This window comes from Danio rerio, chromosome 23 (genome assembly GCF_049306965.1).
Source record: "Danio rerio strain Tuebingen ecotype United States chromosome 23, GRCz12tu, whole genome shotgun sequence".
NCBI classification, from domain to species: Eukaryota; Metazoa; Chordata; class Actinopteri; order Cypriniformes; family Danionidae; genus Danio; species Danio rerio.
The window spans coordinates 34,805,983-34,829,264 of NC_133198.1; the positions used below are offsets into that span (position 1 = coordinate 34,805,983).

Consider the following 23,282-nt stretch of genomic DNA (forward strand, 5'->3'; position numbering starts at 1 on the left):
ATTGATTAAGGCCTTTTGACAGCAAAACAGAAAATGTGTCATCATACTGTAAAAGTAAAAAAAAACATTAACCTTAAATCAAATGTCACAATGGCTTTTCACTTTCCTTTCACGCCATTACTAAACAACAAGATCAAAAAAGGACAGTTTTGTCGAGCATATGTGAAAAGCGGCCTATTTTTTCTCTGATTCATTACGAAAACACTGCAAAGAAACCAACAAAGAATGAATAGGGACAGAAAAATATACGTTTATTAGCAGTTTTCTGCATTTTGTGATTCATGTTTTTATTTTTCCTCATTTATATACTTTTAAATTCCAATAATTCTTCTGACGACCTAAAAAAGTGACTTTTATGAACATTTTTAAAATGATATATTGTCTGGGTTGGTGTTGTATATTATGCTGCAAAAACCTTGTATTAAGCTGCCAGTACGTTTTCTGCAATTTTACAGACTTATTTCTCTATATGTTATCTTCTACATACTAAAATGTCACTAAAAGTCACTTTGTTAAACTGCAGAGTTCAATTTTCAACATCAAACGTCGACAGAGAGCAATACAATTCACAACCGTAAATAAACAGAAAACTGAAAAATAGGGAAACTGTTAATTAGAAGACTTAAGATTAGAAGACAGAATCTCCATTACGGCAGCGTTTTACCTTCTGTTTCATCCTTCAACATCCTCTCACACAAATTTCCTAATCCATCTGAAAGCCCACAGAAACAAGTGCTCAAATTCTATTTGCTCCATACTTACGTTTTCCTCTGAAAGTTCAATAAAACTGACTTAAACGCAGACAGCTCAATACACGAACCAGCAGATTGAGCCGACTCACCGTGTGATGTTTGATCGGAATGGGGAAGAGGGAGCATAGGAGTTATGCAAAACACACATCCCATTCACTGACACTTTGCACAGCTGACTCATTACACGGCTTTTCGGACATACTTTTGGTGCAAACATCCAAATTGGGATGTTTAAAGGCATAACATGACGTCTAAGAAGCATGACGGTGCTTCACATGGACAAAGAAACCCATACAGTCGACTGCTTTTGCAAGGTAAGCTCGATGTAATTAGGAATGTAAAATGACTACCGCAACATATTAGTCAACTTCCTACCAAGCCATTATAAGACTAATGAAAGTGTTTGAGGAAATAGGTAAACAAGTGGGCTGACAAATGCTGGAGCTACACGAAGATCAGTTGCACATACTGTAAAATATTAGTAAGTCAGACAACATGTGCTTTTAAGTTGCTTTTACTCATTTTAGTAAGTTAATCTAATTTAAACTTAATTTTTGAAGTTATAACAATTTTAATGTGGTTTTTAAGTCAGTTCAGGTGATGCAAGTTAATATTACTTTAAAAGATGACTTTAATATTTAGAACAGCAACATTTATTTTTACAGTGTATCTAATTATTTAGGCAACAATGTTAGCACTGTGGCCTCACAGTAAGAATTATTGTGGCTGTATAATTTCTGCATTTCTGTGTTTGCAAGTTCTCACCATATTGGTGTAGGTTTCCTCTGGGTGCTCCGGTTTCCCTTACAGCCCAAAAACATGCAGTATAGGTGAAAAGGGTATACTGTATGTCGAAGCATGCTAATAGGACTTTTAATTTGCCAGTAACCTGGGTTAACCACTTCCGGTGAACTTTATGCCAATGCAAAATCGGAGTGTTTAAGGTCTGTTTTCTTTAAAAATCAGCGATCTCCACTGGCTGAGTAATATCTGATATAAAGTGGGTCTCAGATTATAGTGGAAGCACTGCATTAAATTACATTTCTCCCCGCCGTGTCTTTAAAATATGAGCATTTATTTTACCCCAGTATATTGAATTGAGCTTCTGTGCTAGCCTGCCGATTCTGACAGGCGAGTGCGAGTAAACGGTGTTTTGTATCGTCTTACACTTGAGCTACTAAATGAATGCCAAAGTCTGTTTAACAGACTATATTTTAATTACATTACAACATCGTTGCTGTAAAAGGAACCATGAAAAAAAAACAATAACCGGTCACCGGAAGTTTATCAGTATGGGAACAACACTAGCTCAGCATTTAACCTATTGAATGAACTAAATTGTCGCAATCTATGAGTGTGTGTGAATGCGAGAGTGTATGGTTATTTTCCAGTACTGGGTTACAGCTGGAAGGGCATACGCTGTGTACAACATATGCCAGAATAGTTGACGGTTCAGTCTGCTGTGGTGACCCCTGATGAATAAGGGAGTAAGCCGAAGGAAAAAGATTGAATGAATGTAATTATTTATACTTCTACATACTGCAGTGCAATAAAAGTGTTTTAGAAGCCTATGAGGTCAAGAGTTAGGGTGAAAAAGGGAAGAAATTAGTCAAATTTACTCCATTCAGACAGTATTTGGACCCTTTTTATAATAAGGCAAACGGGTTTGTAATATGTAAAGCTGCTGTTTGTGCAGTTGCTTATAGATCTAGAGATTTTGAGAGATTCAATGTATTAAATTTTAGCTGATTTCATCTAAGGCTGTGACTGAAGTCAGTTGTAGTTTTGTGTTTCTCATCATCAGTCCTCAGTCATCACCTAAATAATCATTTCATTGTTTCATTAACTTGAGTAACATTAACTCAATTTATTAAGGAACAAAATACTTTCTAAACTGTCAATTTTACTCAGAGGATTTTGCTGTGTACATGTAATGTAGTGTAGTGCAACATTATGCACATAGTTTAATCAAAATTCCATTTGCATAAATCACCTATTTCTACACAGTCCTCTGTAGCATCTTCTAAATCTGTTCTACAGTTAAATCTGCAGTATCATCAAATATATTATCATTGCAATGGTCATTGTGTAAACCAATGAACACAAGAAAATAATTAGCCAGAAAATAATTAATATTTGAGTATTATGTCAATCTTTTTACTTCATATAATTCATTGAGGCTTGGTGACAACATTAGTTTGATGTTTTAACATTTTGTGATTGCACTAAAAGTCTTGTTGTCGATCCCAGTTTTAAGAGCAACAAATAATAACTTGACTAATAGTTGTTCATTTGGAAAAGTGGCAGAAGGTAGATTCTTTTTTTTTTTGATGAATCATCTGTTGAAATGCATCCCAATCATTACAAATACTGCAGAAGACCTATTGAAACCTGCATGGACCCAACATTCCCACAGAAATCAGTCAAGTTTGGTGAAGGAAAAGTCATGGTTTGGGTTACTTTCAGTAAGAGAGCATGCCAGAGATCTGCAGAGTAGATGGCAACATCAACAGACAGGTATCACCACAGGAGGGGGCAGATTCTTCAGCAGGATAGCACTCCTTCTCATAGTTCAGCCTCAACATTAAAGTTCCCGAAAGCAAAAGAAGGTCAAGCTGTTCCAGGACAGCCACCAGAACACCAGAAATGAACATTATTGAGCAGGTCTGGGGTAAGATGAAGGAGGAGGCATTTAAGATGAATGCAAAGAATCTTCACTCAGGGAGTCCAGCTAGAACGCTTTCTTTGCCATTCCAGATGACTTTATTAATGATTTATTTTAGTTATTTCAAAGATGTATGGATGCAGTCCTCCAAGATCATGGGAATCATACACAATATTAACTGTTTTTCCACTACACAATGACTTTATATTCTATACTGCACATTATTACTGTTAAGTGACAAGACCTTCCCTAAGTTCGACCACAATAAGTAATTAACAACACATGGGCATATAGGTTTGGTATCGTACTGTAATTACTATTGTAAAGTAAGTACATGAACGTGTAACAAGGACATTGCAAAATTAAATGTGTCTCTAGTCTGGACATCATAAGATAGATTTTTTTTAATGAAATTTCTACATTTTACATTTAGAAAATCATCTTTAGCGTTGTCTAAATGAAGCTCTTATAAATTAACATTACTAATAAAAAATTACATTTTGATATATTTACGGTTGAAAAGTTACACCAAAACTTCAGTGTGTTTCTTGCTGTTTCTTTGTAATAGTTTGTGAAATTCACTTGCAATTTATTAATGAAAATTCTTTTTTATACTAATTTTATTGCAGCAAATATAATGAAAACTTTTATTATGTAATTAAGAAGACAAGACCGATGCACATTTGTATTAGTCTATGTTGCATGCATCTTTTCCCACCTTTATTTGTATAGGAAAGTGGAGAGAACTGACAGGAAAGCATGGGGAGCAGACAGAGGGGAAGGATCAGCATAGGACCGCGAGGCGGAATCGAACCCGGGTCGCTGCAAGCACCGGAGAGCATATGACGACACACTAACCCCTACACCACTGGCGCCGACATGTTGCATGATTTTTAAGGGATTCGATTACATGATTATATATTAGTGAAAACATTAGTTTGATGTTGTAACATTTTAAACATATAATAATAATAATTTGTAGTAGTTATTATTTGCTTACAGTTTCCTTGTTCCTTGAGTAGTGCTCTTAAATAACAGAGTAATCAACAGCATGTAGGCAACTTGGGTTTAGGGTTAGGTTAAGAATTAAGGTTGGGTTTAGTATTATTGTATGTAATTATACATAACTTACTGCAGTTACTACAATAAAGTTAAATGTAAAATTAAATACTGTAAAATAAACTGTGAAATGAAATACGTGACCATGAACAACAAAACCAGTCATACAAGAGTCTCTTTTTTATTGAGATTTGTACATTACAAATACATTTTTACATTGGTGCATGGTTTAATAAGATTAGACAACATTTGGCTGAGATATAAATAATAAAAAAAACATATAATCTGAAGTTTAAAAAATTTGCCTTTAAATTGTCTAAATAAAGCTCTAAGCAAATCACATTACTAAGGAAAAATTAAGTTTTCATATAATTACAGGAGAAAAGTTACAAAATGTCTACATGAAACATAATCTTTATTTATTAAACTAATGATTTTTGCCATAAAAACATAAGTATTTTGGCTCATTCAATGTATTGTTGGCTATTCATACCAGTGAAGTTTTGTGGTCCATAAAGTCACATATTACTAAAAAATTTACCAAACAAAAGTAATTAAATAGCCTTTTAATTGGCACATACAGTATGGCAACCTGGCATGTGTTCAGTCACAACCATGAGAAATATTCATTGTACTGTATCACAACGAGCCCAAGTTTCCCCTGTTTCCCAGCTCAGAAAAGTAAAAAAGTGGATGTGATCTATGTGGGCAGACCATTAAAAAGTAGACTGTTCCTATATTCAACATACATAAATGTGGATGGCGAGGTGCGTGTCAGACAGTCTGGAGAAAGATATAAGGAAGTGAATTTATATCAAAGCCTGAAAACTTAAGGCCAAATGCAGGTATAATTGGAAGCATCATCAAACAGAAGAACATATAAAAGCAGCAATCTGCTGTTGGGTGGGCTTAGTCACTCTTTTGCAATTGTAAAAAACTTTTTTTTGAGTAATATCTTTATTTGAAAGAAGTGGTTAGAAAGCACAGGCTGGTTTCATGGGTTCCCTGCATGGCACAAATCCACCACAAACTGCTCAGTCTTGCTGATTCAGCTGAAGTTTTCCTTGCACACAATAGAAATTGCCCCATCAGTTCCTGTACTATAAATCATTGTCTACAATGGACAGGTCGTCTGAAAACTTTTAGAGAAGAAGACTAAACGGTGCCCAAGGCTATTCAATGAATGTAAAAGATGGTGAATCATTACCATAATATTTCCCTCACCAACTATTGGCGAGATAATATTTGATCCTGGAAAGTAATGTGTATTTATGTAATGTGTATTTATACAGCGCATTTATTGTGTATACACTCAAAGCCCTTCACAATCATGGGGGTGGGGGGGGGGGGGGGGGGTCTCAACACACCATCACAAGTGTGCATCATCCACTAGGATGATGCAACGGCAGACACAGGACAACGGCACCAGTGTGCTCACCACACAGCAGCTATTGGGGGATTGGAGAGCCAGTGATAGAGCCAATTCGCTGAATGGGGATGAATGGGAGGCCATGATGAATAAGGGCTGATGGAGGGAATTTGGCCAGGACACCAAGGTTGCGCATGCAATAGGATTTTTAATAACCACATAGAGTCAGGACCTCAGTTTGATGTCTCATCTAAAAGACGGCGCTCACTGACAGTTTAGTGTCTCCTCCACTATATTGAGGCATTAGGACACAGACCGCAAGTTGAGCACCACCTGCTGGCCTCACTAACACCACTTACAACAGCAACCTAGTTTTCCCATGTGGTCTCCTATCCAGGTTAGCTTCAGTGAGTAACCGGTCTTGGACTGCAGGGTGATATGACTGTGGAAAATTAAGACACAGATGTTTGCCTAGGCCTGGTGGTAAGGTTATTCACCAGTCAGACAGTTGGATGGTGGTAAAGTCACTGGAGATAATGTAAAACTCAATTTAATTGAGATCATTTGAATTGAAGTGGAGAATGAATAAATAACTGCAATATGAAGTTGAATTAAAATATAGTCTATAGACTATCATGGTGTAGCTTGAAACAGTGTTTATTTTTTTTCCCCCATTATATCTTAAATTTTGCAGCATTTGTTCATTTTTTCTGTTGATTTATTCACCAACACATTATGAGTAGTAAACATAACTACTCAGAATTAAATAAATAATCAGTGGTTTTAACAAATTACAAATACTCAAACTACTGTAGTTGAATAGTTTTTTCTCAGGAATTGTAATTTACTAAGCGCTTTTAAAAACATGAACTTTTCTTTCCCTTGAGTACATTTTTAGTGCAGTATTGGTACTTTAACTACACTACTTTTCTTGAGCCTGCAGTCTCTACTTGATTTTTCCTTTCTATGGGGATTAGAAAAATCAGTCCAGTGATTACCGTCCAATCAAATCGCACATAGAAAGTAAATCGCATCATAATGAATTACATCAAGACAAGCGCTTTATAATTGAAGAAAACTGTTTGGAAGTGTCCAAGAAAAATGTTCAAAATCTTTTACCTAAAATCAACCAAATATTACCGTCTAATGATACTAGAGCTTGACATTGTGTGGAAGTTACCACTATGACATCTATCAGACGCTGGATTTTGGTAGCCATACCTGACAAATAAATATCAGTGTTGGACGTCAATATGGCTTAAGATGCTGACGTTGGATTTTGGTCACTTTCCAACACAACTTAAAATCAACTAAATATCAACGTCATTTGACATTGTTATTGGTGATTACGAAAAAAAAACATTGTCCTCAGACACTGACTAGACATTGAATTAATAATCTAACCTAACATTAACATCTTATGACACTAAGCATCAGCTTTTTACAGCATAATACTTACTACTCGCTGACTTTTAAAGGTCTACTTTGAAAGATACTTTTACTAAAGTAAGATTTTTCAGTTTTCTTGACACCACTGTAATGAAATTTATAAAGAAAATATGTATTGGTATAACATTTACATTTACATTTACATTTACATTTAGCAGACGCTTTTATCCAAAGCGACTTACAAATGAGGACAAGGAAGCAATTTACACAACTAAGAGCAACAATGAATAAGTGCTATAGGCAAGTTTCAGGTCTGTAAAGTCTAAGAAGGAAAGTATTAGTAGTATTAGGATTTTTTTTTTTTTTTTTTTTTTTTGGGTACAGTTAGTGTGATATTCAGAGGCAATTGCAGATTAGGAAGTGAAGTGGAGACTAAATAGTTGAGTTTTTAGTCGTTTCTTGAAAAAAGCGAGTGACTGCCGTTCTGATGCAGTTAGGGAGTTCATTCCACCAACTGGGCAGATTGAGGTATAAACGGTCTAAAGATAAAAATAATTTTTCAACTTCAGTTTAGTAAATTCCACTTCAGTACCTATTAGATTTTTCTAAGCTTAAAACTAATAAAATATAATGGTTATTTAAATATAGCAGAAATAAAAAATTTACATGAAGAACACTTGACAAAATTGAAATTATTAAACTAAAGCTAATGAACCATCTAAATATTCTGTAAACTGCAAAAATACAGTTTCAGTTTAGTAAATTCCACTTACTTCCATTAAATTTTAACTTCCTTTGGAACTGATTCTAATTTCAACCAGTAATCTAATTCACAAAATAGTGAATTACATGGATGTCTGGGCTTGACAAACCACCTATATGCACACACTCTTTTCCACTCCATATGCACCAGACACCTACATATAAACACCTCATACTGCTTAGAAAACGTTATGCAATTTTGAGTGTGCTCTATATGCGTCAGTGGGCTTGACCTGTAGGACTCACTCTCTCCTCTCAGTTTGCACAGACATTGACACACAAAAACTAAAATAACAGATTTGTCAAAGCATTTGTATCATGGGTCTCAAACTCAATTCCTGGAGGGCCGCAACTCTGCACAGTTTTGCTCTAACCCGATCAAACACAGCTGATTGAACTAATCAAGTTGTTCATGACTCTTTTGAAAACTTTGATTATTTGGATCAGCTTTGTTGGAGCAAAACTGTGCAGAGCTGAGAGCTTGAGTTTGAGATCTATGATTTATATACTGCTTGTCAGGAGTCTGCCACTTCAGTCTTGCTAATTCTTGTTTTGGTGGCGGAGTCCAGACAATAGTCCTGTCTTGTCTTGTATGTCGTGTTCGGTTTGAGTTTTCTCAGGCCGGTCTTGTTCTGTGTCTTTTGTTGTTGTTGTGAATGCACGATCTTAAGTGAGCAGCAGTTTTGTCTTCGTAGCGAGCACGCGTGCACCCTCGCTCGTGTTAGATTTGTCTGTTGTGCTGTTCTATTCTCAGCACCTCAGTTTAGTTGGTTTCTGTTTCGGTTGGCGCTGGGATTGAAACATGCACGTCGCATGTGTGAGTGCACGGTAAGTGTACTCGTGTCTTGTGTTCTGTCTCGTCTTGGTGTTGTCAAAGCACATGGCTCATTGTTTATATTGTGGCCGGTTGCTTTAGTGTTGCGTTTCATGTGAACACGCGGCAGGTCTGCTATCCTGCATGAGCACGCCGTCGTTTATCGCCTTCTTCATCCCTGCTCTTCCCTGCCAGCCCAGTCAAGTTAGTTTTGTGTTTTAGTTATGTTTTTCCCCCATCAAGGTAGTTTTTGTTGCTTTTTGTTTTATTTTTAATTAATAAATACATGTTTTTGTCCCTGGATTTGAGTCCTCGCTCCTTTCCCTTTCCTGAAACCCTGACACTGCTACTCTCTGATGATGGTAAGGAAAGTAATTGAGTAATTGACCTGGAAAAATTAGCTTGATTATATGTTCTGAATGTCAATTTCGATTACTTTTGATTAATCACCCAACCATAGTAAAAAGTAAGGTAAACAAAGTGAAATGAGATAACATCATGTATAAACATCTTAAACTCAATTCTCCATCATTCCTGAACATCTGCTGGACAACACACACACACACACAAGGACACATCAATCTTCAGCTCAAACATACAGACCTCCCTGTACCACAGACACACCTTTAACACACACACACACACACACACACACACACACAAACACAAACAAGTAAACTCCTCCATTATGCCTCACCCTTCACACCCACACAGCCACATAAAAGAATACGACTCTTATTTTCAACATTTTATTCTCCCTCCTTCAACCTTTTGAGCTTACTGATGTCAATCTCTCTTATTTCAAAAAAACTATCTTCCAAGGAATGGATTTGTAGCAGAGCAAATATTTAACCACTCAGGGGGGGAATCCACTACGTGGGCCTATTAGCGTTCATTATAGTATTGCAGCAGCATATTAGCATGAGCATACAGATATGTATTAGTGGCTTTGAGGCTGAGTGACAGGTGAATAATAAAGAACAGGTGCAGAGCCTTGAGAGAGATAAGAGTCTGTCAACCTTGCACCATCCCCCATTAACACACACACACACACACACACACACACACACACACACACACACACACACACACACACACGTTTAAATATACATGCATTCATGCAAACATGCTGTGGTGGTGATACAAACAATGGTCGACTGAAGTTTGGGGTGCTTACACAACAGGACGGCAGATTCTGATAAATGCAAGGAGGTGGGTTGTGGAAAAAGGCAATGCATCCCATAAACAAAGGCTATTTCCAATATATATACCACCACCAATTTGCTCACCAATGCAGCACACACTAGCATTGAAAATATCTAAAAGTTTACACACTCTGTTAAATACTGTGGTGTTGCTGTTCACAACAAAAGCTTTCGTAAAAATAGGGTCCAGTGCTAATGTGAAGAAAAAAAATTATTTTCCACAAAAAGAAATGACAAAAACTTTACTGATAATGTACTGATAGAAAAAACAGCCAGTATTTGGTGTAGTTTTTCTAAAAGCTTAAAACTATTCAGAAACTATTTGTTCATTTGAATACATTTTACTTTACATTTGTGCTCCTTCAACATTTTAACATTTGTTATTTTACCTGATTTATTAAATTTCAACTGATTGAGATGGTCCCAGTGGGATTGAAAACAATCTCTGGAGTAGTTTACTTGTGGTGAGAAAGCAATTAAATCCAATGGACCTAAACCAGGCTTTAATACAATGTATTAAGTACATAACCTTAACCTAATCAGAGTTTTGTTAATGACTTGTAAAGTATCATGTGACATCTGTACCACCTGACTGCTGTAGATTTACAATGATTTACAAGGTGGTATAAGGAGGACACGGTGGCTCAGTGGTTAGGACGATCGCCTCACATCAAAAAGATTGCTGGCTCGAATACCAACATGCGTCAGTTGGCATTTCTGTGTGGAGTTTACATGTTCTCCCCGTGTTCGCATGGTTGCTCCAGTTTCCCCCTACAGTCCAAAGACATGCGCTATAGGTGAACTGAATAAACTAAATTTTCCGTAGTGTATGAGCATGAATGAGTGTGTATGGATGTTTCCCAGTACTTGGTTGCAGCTGGAAGGGCATCTGCTGTGTAAAACATTATAAGTGTATTAGTTGGCGGTTCATTCGGCTGTGGCGACCCCAGATGAATAACAGGAATAAGCCGAAGGAATATTTATGAATGTGTCCCAAATTACACACTATACTATACACTATACAGTTTCAGACTATGTGCTACTAATGTATCACATATACATAATAAAATAAAGGTTCCAAAAGCGTTTTTTACAATAATGCCAGAGAACAAATGATTTTAGCCAACGTTTTTAAAAGAACCAATCATTTCTTTTATTTTAAAAATCTAAAGAACTTTATGTGGGATGTAAAGTTTCCATTGACGCTTACGGTTCTTCAATAAATCCATCAATGACAATTTAAGTCTATATTTATAAGTGTGTATGAACTTTATTTGTCATTAATCATTGTACGCTTTAAAAGATGCTTGCTGCTTAATTTTTTTTAGCTGAATCATATGAATTTTTCAAGTCAACTCAACATCCATCAGTCAAACTGATTAAAATATTAAGTTAAAATTTGTATAACTTAAATAAATAGTTGAAATCTGAATCATTCATTCATTCATTTTCTTTTCGGTTTAGTCCCTTTATTAATTTGGGGTCGCCACAGCGGAATGAACCGCCAACTTATCCAACATATGTTTTATGCAACGGATGCCTTTACAGCTGTAACCCATCTCTGGGAAACGTCTATACACACTCAATTACACTCATACACTATGGACAATTTAGCCTACCCAATTCACCTGTACCACATGTCTTTGGTTTGGGGGAAACCAGAGCACCCGGAAAAAAAACCCCCACGCGAACGCAGGGAGAACAAGCAAACTTCACACAGAAACCCCAACTGACCCAGCCGAGGCTTGAACCGGCGACCTTCTTGCTGTGAGGCGACAGCACTACCCACTGCACCACCGAGTCGCCTCTGATTAATTAATTAAAATAATTCAATAATAAAACACTTGTTGCCATGACTTTGTGTCATATAAGTTTTGACAGTGTAGCCTGATTGCTTTGCCAACTGATTAAAGTGTCCAACTTTCCACATTTTTAGCATTGAAATAAGTGCATTATCTGGACATATAAAGCCATATTTTTTTCTTTTTGCAATTTTTCAGTGATAACACACTACTTTCACTATTTAAAGTCAGGGTGCGTATTACAGGGGGGTTTGGGGGGATTGACAATTAATGCTCGATGCCCACTGAAGCATATCAAAATAAAGTGTATATGGGGGGTCAGCCCTTTAATAGTGAGAAATAGTTCAAGCTTATGTGTATTTTAAATAACAATGTTAATGATTAAAATAACAGATAATATAAATATACATCTGACCACCCCTAGTTAATACCACTGTGAATTCATAATCGCGCCAATCGGTTTATGCAATAAAAAAAAAAATCATTCAACAGTCTGAAATCTGCAGATCTAGAGCACTGATAGACATTGTAAGTGTTCACAAGACACTTTTAGTGTTTAGTGTTGGTATCAACATATAGCTTGTTAGATGCATAGTTTTAGATGCATAGTTTGTATAGTTTGACCTCCAGTAACCTCTGAAATAGCTAATCAGAGGATACCATAGGTCAGACACTAAATATCCCTCAAAGCACTGAACACTTAAATACATTTTATTAATAAACTAGACGTAATTTGAATAAATACAAAAATGACAGTAACATTACTAAAAACGTTGACCACTCCTGATCATCAAAGTATGATTCGCACACTGTTTAAACTCAAAAACAGAACTCAATAGTTTATAAGTTGGGAAACATCTTATGTAAAGGAGTTGATAGTGTTATCAAAAAATCACTAAATGAAAGCAGCAAGTTAAAGCACATGAACAGTACCGAGTGGTTTATCATTTCAGAATTACAATAATTATGAGACAAAATAAACAGTTTATCAACTCTGACCAATGACTGATAAGAGCAGAATCCCAAAACTTAAAAGAGGTAGCTTTATCATCCATGAGATGATAGTTTATGAGATGATAGTTTATAGCACATGACAAATTGTGATACATTTAGGAAAAAAAATGCCTTATGAAAGTGAAATAATTAAATTGCAAAATTGAAATAGTTTTAAAGCCAGATGATCTACCAAAGACTAAAATACACAAGACGTGCTACTTGTATAGTTTGAATTGGGAAAAATGCAACTACGGCTGATTTGAATGTGTTGAAACAAAAGTTAGATGTACATTGCAAAAAATGCTCTTCTTGCTTAGAATTTCTGTCTTGTTTCTGGTCCAAATATCTACAAATTCTTCAATCAAGAAGCATTTTATAGACAAGCAAAACATATTGTATTGTTTTCAGAAATAATATTCCCAAATTAAGAGAGTTTCACAGAAATCTACTAATGGGGTTAGCAAAATATTCAAAAATTTAGCTTATGGGTTTTAAAAAAAAAACATTTTTAGTTCTAAAACAAGACAATGTGTTTTGCTAGTCTAGAAAATCCTTCTTGATTTAAAAGATTTTAGATATTTGGACTAGAAACAAGACAAAAATTGTATTCTAACCAATACAACACTCATTTTGAATCCAGAGCCAGGAAGTAGATTTAGATCACCAAACTGCAGATTAAACAGGTTTAAGAATGCATTAATTCCATCTGCAATTAAGTTATTAAGCAGTATTAAGTAAGTGTTTACTGTTGTGAATTATAGTATGTATAGAGGTGACATTTTTGTTAGTTTTAATGTCGCATGCAGGTATGTTGAGTTCATTCAATATCAACATTCACTAAAGATGTGAAAAGTTCATTCACTAATAATTTACAAATAATGTTCCTCAACATAGTAAGACACACTTTAAAACATCAAAATGTAAAGCTTTTCCCAAAAAACAGTCAATTTAATTATGCTACCTCCAAGTATTTCTAACAAGCAAAGGTTGCTGCTTACACTGTAAAAAGTTTAAACAGCTTCAACCAAATATTATTATTATTTAACCCACAATTTCTGTTTATGATTTCTATGTCATTTCTTTTTTATTTTCATGCTTTAGCCTGAGCCAGAGATGAATCCAACTTAAAAATAATTATAATACTGGCTATATTTTGCAATTTGTGTTTACTAGACCAGTCAATGATAGCCAATAAGCATGTTGACTTGATTTGACTTATTTTTGTGTGTACAATATTTTCTTACTTTACTTATGTGGTTAACATAGTTTACAGTGTTCACTTCAGAACATTCCACTTCAATATCTTATCTAAACTTAAAACTATTGGAAATACTTATCATTTAAATAAAGCTGGAATTTTATAGAAATCCTGGATGAATGCCTTTTAATTTTTCATATTTCTGCTCCTCCAACATTTTATTACCTGGCTTTTTAAAGTGTGGTATATTCAGTTCAATAAATTAAATTAAAATATCAATATTATTTCGATTTTTCTAAACCTAAAACTATTAAAATATATATTTGCAATTTAAATATATCTGGATCACAGATAAAATGTTGGATTGTGCAAAAATTACTTGTTATAAAAAAAATATTTTGCACTTCCAACATTTTATTAATTGTTGTTTTTGCATTGCATATAGGTGTTCCCCATGACTTGAAACTTGAGTATTTGATCAATAAAAATAAATATTTAAAGAACAGCAACATTAGCCAATGTGCAGTTTTGCATTTCATATATTTATGTAGTTAACATATTTTACAGTGTTCAGTTCAGAAAATTCCACTTCAGTACCTCATCTAAACTTCAAACTATTGGAAATATATTTATAATTTTTAAAAAGCTGGAATATTATAGAAATACAGGATCAAAACTTTGACATTTTTCATATTTCTGTCAATATTTTCAACATTTCTGACAAATTACAACACTTTATTATATGCCTTTTGTTACAGTGTGGTAAAATCAGTTCAGTAAATTACATAAAAATATAACTTAAAACTAATAAAAATACATTTGCAATTTAAATATACAGTGCTCAGCATATATAAGTACACCCCTAACAAATCTCTCATTATTTATTTTTTCTAATTATTTTTAGGGGTTTTTTGCCTTTATTTGGAAAGGACAGTTAAGGTTGCAGACAGGAGAGTATTGGGAGCAGAGAGAGGGGAAGGGTCGGCAATGGACCGAGCCAAAAATCGAACTCAGGTCACCGTGGACACCATGGTATATGTCGGAGCACTTAACCACTAGGCTATTGGCACAGACAAATCTCTCTTTTAAATTAACATTTTTTTATAAGAAACTATAAAATATTATATTTATTATATTATAACAAAATAACCTACAATAACTGTCCAAAAACTAGTACAGCCAAATTTATGTTATAGAAAAATACTAAATATAAATTTTAAAAAGAGGGGGGAAAAAATCAAGAGAAGCAAAAATTATGGAAAAACTTTGTTGTAATTTTGAAGGATGTAATTTATTTGTGATATTTTGTTTGAATTGAATTGTATTGTCTTCCGATTTCTAAATATGTTTGGTGACTAAAATATAATTTTAATAAATATATCTGTTTAATTAATCTGTTTTGTTTAAATGCACTCAAATACGTCGCCTGTATTCACTGAGAAATGGATACAAATATTCATTTTCAAAATGGGCTGTACTCAATTATGCTGAGCACTGTATATGGAACACAATTAAAATGTTGGATTGCATAATCCAGTTTTTGCACTTCCAACATTTTATTAGTTGCTATTTTTAATTGGCATATAGTGTTTCACTCTTAGATCTGTAACTTAAGAATATAATTGTTAAAAATAAATATTTAAGTAACAAATAAACTATTCTGTCACATTAAGTGATGTAAAGGCCTCATAAAAGACCCACCCATGAAAACAGATAAACACACAAATGTGTTCAAATGCACGAACAGTGACAAGGAAGCAATACAAAAACAAGAAGAAAAGGCTGAGAAGAAAAGGAGGATGTAAAAGTGGAGCTATGTGATCCTTCTGGCAGAACCAGATCAGGATAAGAGTGAATCAGCAGAGGCTGGGCCCGTCTCTGCCCCCTCACCCTCCCATCACACCCTGGACCTCTCCCCTGGGATCCGGGATCAGTCCAGACACGCAAAAACACACACATAGACGACTAACCTGTATCGTCAGCCGGCTCATTCACTGTCATTCACTTCACTAACACCACACTGAAAGAGCAGTGTGCCACGAGTCAACAAAGCTTGTTTACTGCAGAGCGGCGTCACTGAGATCTTATTTTCTCATTAAGATCACGTGCAAAGGTGTAGATTTCATTGATTTAGCATGCGATGTGTAGAAACAAAATTATAAATGAACAAGAACGAGCTTCTACATATGAAATGCATCAGGTAATGTATTAGAATTTAGCGCTAATTGTCATGTGCTAGCAATGTGCTAAATGCTAAAAGCTACACAAATGCAAAATGACAATGACTTAAAGATGCACTGCAAAAAATAAATGAATAAATAAAAGTCAGTTTTGTCTTTTACAGAGGAGGCAATACACAGTGATGAGCTCTGGGAAGGGTGACTATATGGTTTGCACAGTTGCCTTACAGCAAGAAAGTCACTGGTTGATGTCCAGGATGGGTCAGGACCTTTCTGTGTAAAGTTTGTATGCTCTTTCTGTGTCTGTGTGGGTTATATAGGTGAATTGGATAAACTAAATTGGCCATAGTGTGTGAATGGGAGAGTGTGTGGATGTTTCCAAGTGAGTGAGCTCTGGGAAAAAAAAAAAATTAAAGACGGCGGACGACATGAAAGCAGTAGATTATAAAAGACAACACTTTTTAAAAGTGATGATTAAAAATGTTTCATTGTAAATACAAATCGGTTATATTATCTAACATTTATGTATTTTATGATTATCAATATTATGCATGTATTAGCAATATGCTAATGAAAATCTACTTAAGTAAATGCAAAAGTTTCTGCCATTGTTGGTGGTAAACCAAAGTCACACAAGACATGTCACTTGTATAGTTTTGAATGGGGATAAGTGCAACTGTCAATATGGCGAATGAAGCCCTGCCTGCTAATACAGGAGCTAATCATCGATCACTATAGACTGACGATTCTCTGATGGAAAAGCTCGGACCAGACGTGTGCTTTTATGACAGTTTGGTGGTCAACAAACACACTGGAATATTAGCAAATATTTCCCTCGATCACAGGCATAAGAAATATGTCCCCATAAAGCTTGAAGTTTTAAATAAAGCCAGTGCACTTTTGTAATCTGTATGAAATGAACGGGAGGTACAGTCCATCCTGTCAAACGCAAATCACATGACAACAAATATTTAAACGCCCACAAACTTGTAAACAAAGAGTCGCTTTTATTTCTGGAGGAGATTCGCCCTCAAGACCAAGTTGTGGATTACTTCAAAAGAGCAGCGCGATCAGACATCATTATCCAAAGGACGATTTGTGTAGAACTGGCATAAATGAAGTTTGTGTTGTAATTTCTTTTGAGTGCGCATGCGCATTAGCTCGCCCAACCTGAAAATATGCAGATTTTGTTTGATTTGGACATTTAAAACAAAACTTTTGAGACGATTGTTGTTTAATTTTATTGGTGGTTCCAAATATGTAATATGTAACGTAATCGTAAGCTTGGCAAACAGTTTTGGAGAATTTGATGTTTCCCCATTCAGACAGAATGCACAAGCATACTGTCTGAGAGGCGATTCAAAGATGGCTGCCGAGTGAAATGGCTTGCCTTAAAGGGACTTTGTAGTAAACAGCTTCTTCTTTAGCAGCTACACAGATGCTAAAACACAATATTATAACGTGTAAATAAAAATGTTATTATTTTTATTATTATTATTATTACATTTTCTGGAAATAAATGTATTTTCTATTTGTAGATTTAGCCTCTCTTACTATTTGATTCTCCTTTAGTCTCCTTGAAATAGGAGTATATTCAAATAAAAGAGTTAATAACTGTAATAGGACATTCATTAAAGGGTCTACAAGTGACAATAACACACATTAATGCTAACGCACAGACAGGACAGTAGAGATATGACAGGAAAGCAGGAGTAGATAGCTTTTGCTAAGTCTCTTGCTTATCAGGGGTCGCCATAGTAGAATGAACCACCAACTATTCCAGCATATGTTTTCCACAGCAGATACCCTTCCAGCCACAACCCAGTCCTGCTAAACACCCATACACTCTTCCATTCATGCAAATCACATTCGGAGCACTTTGAGGAAACCCACAAGAACACGGGGAGAACATCCAAACTCCACACAGAAACCCCAACGGACCCAGCCAGGACTCGAACCAGTGACCTTCTTGCTGTGGGGCGACATTGCTAACCACTGAGCCACTGTGCCGCCATTATTTTATATATATATATGTATTCAGCATTGACATACATATTGATCTTTATCACAATACTTTCACAGTCAAAAATATGTATTGGTAGTTCAAACAAACAGAACAGATGCATATTAATATTATACATAATATCTAAGAACAAAATGAATAGACCATTTTTAACACTCAACCAGATGGAATCAGAAGGCCTTTCTTTGGGCCATTGGGAACACCAAAGCTATTATATCCCAGTGTGCGCATAGCAAGAAAATAAAGCATGATAATAGAATAAAAAGAACTTATGGTAAGCAAGAACATTGTACTTCAGAGCATTGTCAACAGAGCTGTCAGTCAGTCTGTCTGACACATGGAAGAGCCACAAGCCACGGCAATCCTTCTCGTCAGACGCACCTACGTCAGTCTCCCGTGTCCTGGGAACTTAACCAGCTGGTTTAGCTCAGAGTTATCTGTGCCTCCAGTCCAAACAAGCACATCATGTCAGGTCGTACTGATCCAGAAGTGATACAGGATCAGGCACTTACACACATAAACAGAAAAAGGGGGGAAAAGGAGGGGGGAAATCCTGTTCTGCAACATAAACCAACACACCACATTCGCTAACAAACAAACATTATTGGGAGAAATGTTGGGTTCTAGTTAACCAAGAATGAGCTCAAATCCATTTGTAGTCAGTTGAGTTTTAAATTACACTCTTTTATTGTCTGTGACTGACTATATACAAACAGCGTCAATACTTAAATAGCAGATGCCCGCAAGATACTTCTTCAGACACAGAGCAAACACAGACCTCTTCATACTGATATTCAAGCACTTACAATCTGATAAGCATCCGAGCTGTACTTTCACAGATTCTCAGGAAAAAGCAACATCATGGATCCGGTTTGTAAGATAGAGACCATTTAAGCAGAACGTGAGCTAATAGAGGAATAGTTTACCTGAAAATGACACATTTTCATGTTATTATTTTTAAAGACAGTCCAGGTTGCTGTTTTTTAATTAATTACCGTAATTGTGAATGGAGGCTTTGTCAAAGTTATGAACATATTTGCATACATATTTATATTAATTCAGAAAAAAAATTATGTTGATTTGGAGGTAAAAAAAATTTTCTTCTTACTCCTTATTACAAGAGTTACTTAGATAATGCTTGTCTATAATAGCAGGTTTGACATGCTGTCCTGAGAAAGCACCCTGAGCTCAGAGGTAGTTAAGTTTAACCTATACTTTGGTTAATAAGGTGGTTCTATAAGAATTACTTCAGTATTATGCATTACTTGCTTGTGACTGTTATTACAATAGGCTTATGTACATCTTTTTAGTATGTGGGGTAAACCGGAGTACACAGGGAAAACCCACACGAACACAGGGAGAACATGCAAACTCCATGTAGAGACTGCCGACTGGCTCAATTAGAACTTAAACAATTGGCCCTCCCTCTGGGAGGCAGCATCGCCAGCCACTGAGTCGACATGTCGTCGGATCCTAAAATTAAGGAGGCGGGAGAAGGAAAGGATAGAGGAGAGGTTTTCCAAAACGAATATAGGGAATGAAGTTTAGGCAGTATATTTATAGTAATTTTGAAATGATCTGATAGGCCAGCTAATAATTAGCGATAAGGACCAGCTGTAGTTGATCATATCACATGCTCCTTTCAAAATTCGTTTGTGAAACTTCACTTAGTGTTATAAAACAAAAAGTGATTAGTTTTTAAAAGGTAATATTTTTTTCATTCATTCATTCATTCATTCATTCATTCATTCATTCATTCATTCATTCATTCATTCTCTTTTCAGCTTAGTCCTTTAATTAATCTGGGGTCGCCACAGCAGAATGAACCGCCAACTTATCCAGCACGTTTTTTATGCAGTGGATGCCCTTCCAGCTGCAAACATCCATACACATTTATTCACACTCATACACTACAGACAATTTAGCCTACCCAATTCACCTGTACCACATGTCTTTGTACTGTGGGGGAAACCAGAGCACCCGGAGGAAACCCACGCGAACACAGGGAGAACATGCAAACTCCACACAGAAACACCAACTGACCCAGCCGAGGCTCGAACCAGTGACCTTCTTGCTGTGAGGCAACAGCACTACCTACTGTGCCGCCGTAATATTTTTTGTTAAAACCTTAAACAGATGAAGGCAAAATTATTAGCTCTTCTGTAAAATATGTGTTACTTTTTCAATTAGTCCCATTTGTCGTTTAATGGAGAAAAGTTTTTTTTACACATTTTTTTTTTTATATAATCATTTTTAATAACATCTTTTGTCTTCCCCATAATGACAGTTAATCATAATTTACTAGTAAATTGTTTTATTTTTCAGCATTTGAAAAATGTAAAGTTTAACTAGGTTAATTTGGCTAATTGAGCAAGTCAACAATGTAGTCAATCAAAAAAAATATATCTTAAACACGCTAATAATATTAACCTTAAAAGATATTTTAAAGAACCTTAGTCTGTTGAAAAAAATGTTTAATCTTTAAAGTAAGTCATCAATGTTTAAAAAGATTTGGGGCACAATTATTGACCGCATGAACATTTTGGATGTTATATTGATTGAGAATGCTGGTGGGATAATGTGACTCTTCTTTGCTTTATTCTTTTATTTGTTATCATTGTTTATTTATTTACTTGTTAATTTTCTCTTCCTTTACATATCAGCTCAATGTCTTACAATTATGTCCATTCTGTCTAGTGAGCATGGGACCGGGGTGGAGGGTGGTTAGAAAAGAATGTTTACATGTATATTGAAATGATTCTGTAAATTATCGATGTGAAAATAATATATTGAAAACAAAAAGATATTTTAAACAAATTTTAAAAATGCTTTTATTCCAGCCAAACTAAAAGAAATAAGAGTTTCTCCAGAAGAAAAATATAATTGAAAACAATGTGATTTCCTTGCATCTGGGGAATATTTAAAAAAAATAAATCAAATTTCACGAAGAGCTAATCATTTTAAATGCATATGTGCACAAAAATATTTAGACATGCAAAAACACTGTGAGAGAATCTTACATTTTGTAGAATTCAGCTCATTAAATTGAACAAAAAAAAAAGGTGTGGAGTTCATGAAGGTCACAGAGACGCATTGCTGGATAAATATCTGCCAACACAGAGACACCCTCATCCAGCGCTCCCTTAAATCCCTATGGGACCCCCAGAGCCGTCTGGAAGGTCACGGCAGTTCTCATGGGAAAAATGCTGGACCGATACTCCCTCAGTTGGGACACAGAGCTGGAATCCCGTCAGGCCTGTTTCCACCTTCTCCTTATTCTCAGAGTCCCGATCCCGGCATGTCCAAACCCGCCTCGATTATGACTTGCAGAACTGGAAAAATGTGACCCATATGATTTTTTTTATTTAGCTTTAATTTGGGCAAATTTTGTCAGAAAAGGTTGATTATTCGTCCCGTTGCTTGATACCCTATTGGAATAAGGACACTTCCGTTTTTTTAAGCTGAATGAAGATAAATAACACAGCAGAATCTAAATTGGCTTTCACTGGGGTCACATTTGTGAATCAGCCACAGGTTGCACAAAGGTTCAACTTCTCCTAAAACACAATACAAGCCTGAAAACATCCTGAAATACACGGATAAGCCTGACCTCTTCCCCTCCACCTTTTTCACCACTTCTGCTTTCCTATAAATTCCACAGATAGAGGAAAGCAGAGGCAAACAGGACGGACTGGATCTGACTGATGTATAGCTGTGCCAGAGGACTGAGATGAGGATTCTCCATCATAACGTGGGAGGTTAATCACCCGCCTGAAGCCCTAGCAAGTAGGGTTTCGCCTGAAAAGAATGAAGTCATTTTCCCCTAAGACTGTCAGTGTGCCATGGACAGGTTCTGCTGCCTGTGTTATGAAATCTACCTAAGCTGACATTCCTAGTTAAAAAGCATTATGGATATAAGTTAGTACTGTCATTTTAAAATGATAAACTCAGCGGTGATGCAGTATAGTATTAATTAATTGAAATAAAAGTTCTCAGTCTTATTTTTAAATACAATGCAAATGGCTTTAGTGCAAGCATTTGAATAATAATCTTTCTCCTGCTCAATCAAATCAATTTTACACAAAGGGATATAGTACAATCAAAAATGAAAATGTACACACTATTTTCTGACTATTTGTATGAATTAAGTAAAGAGCGAGTAAATGATGACAAAAGTTTGAGTTTGCGAACACAGGGAGAACATCCCAACTCCACACGAAACGCCAACTAACCCAGCCGAGGCTCGAACCAGAGGCCTTCTTGCTGTGAGGCAACAGCAGTACCTACTGTGCCACTGCGTCACCGTTGATGAACCAGTGTAAAGAAATCTAAGGCGCTTAAAAAGAACTTAAAAGTTTTAAATGCTATTTTGCAAGGTTTTCCATTTTATTTCTTTTTTGATTATGCAATGTATAGTTGTATGTATGCTTTCCTGAATTAAATTTGCGAATATCAGGTTTATGAAATCAATAAATCCTGCTAGATTTGACATCATGCTGCTTTGTTTACTGCAGTAACCAAGGGAGCACTATTATTTCTGCAGTACTATAAGTGCCGACCTGCTGGATTAGCTAGAGTTAATTAAATCTTATTCAGTATATAATTATGGTTTTCGTTTTGGATTAATTTCTTACATTTAATATTTAGTAAATATACTGCAAGTTAAAATCCCGCCAGTGTTTCCGGTTGAAACCTAAAGGGGTGTTAAGCTGTTAAGATGTATGGAAAGGGTCTTTAAAAAGGTCTCAAAGGGTAATGAATTTCACTCTCTTATTCCTTCCTCTATATACTCTGTGGGACAACTATTGCTTTAAAAGGATCATTCATGTCAAATATATATATATATATATATATATATATATATATATATATATATATATATATATATATACATATATATAGATTTTGATCTCTGCTCTGTCGACTTCTGATTTAACAAAGTTAACAAAGTTAATTCTGCCATTTAACAAAGTTACTTTTATTGACATTTGTATAATATAATGTATAGGAATTAATATGCAGAGAGAAATAAGTCTGCAAAATAGTAGAAAATGAACTGGCAGTTTAT

At 35.4% G+C, this 23,282-nt stretch overlaps 1 long non-coding RNA gene across 1 annotated transcript; it reads left to right on the plus strand.

Annotated features, from left to right (window-relative positions):
- The first annotated feature begins 517 nt into the window (after positions 1-517).
- Positions 518-23,017, plus strand: LOC103909697 (uncharacterized). The gene is made up of 2 exons (NR_170149.1): positions 518-1,066; positions 21,876-23,017. It is a non-coding gene; the product is annotated as an uncharacterized lncRNA (long non-coding RNA).
- Positions 23,018-23,282: the final 265 nt, after the last annotated feature.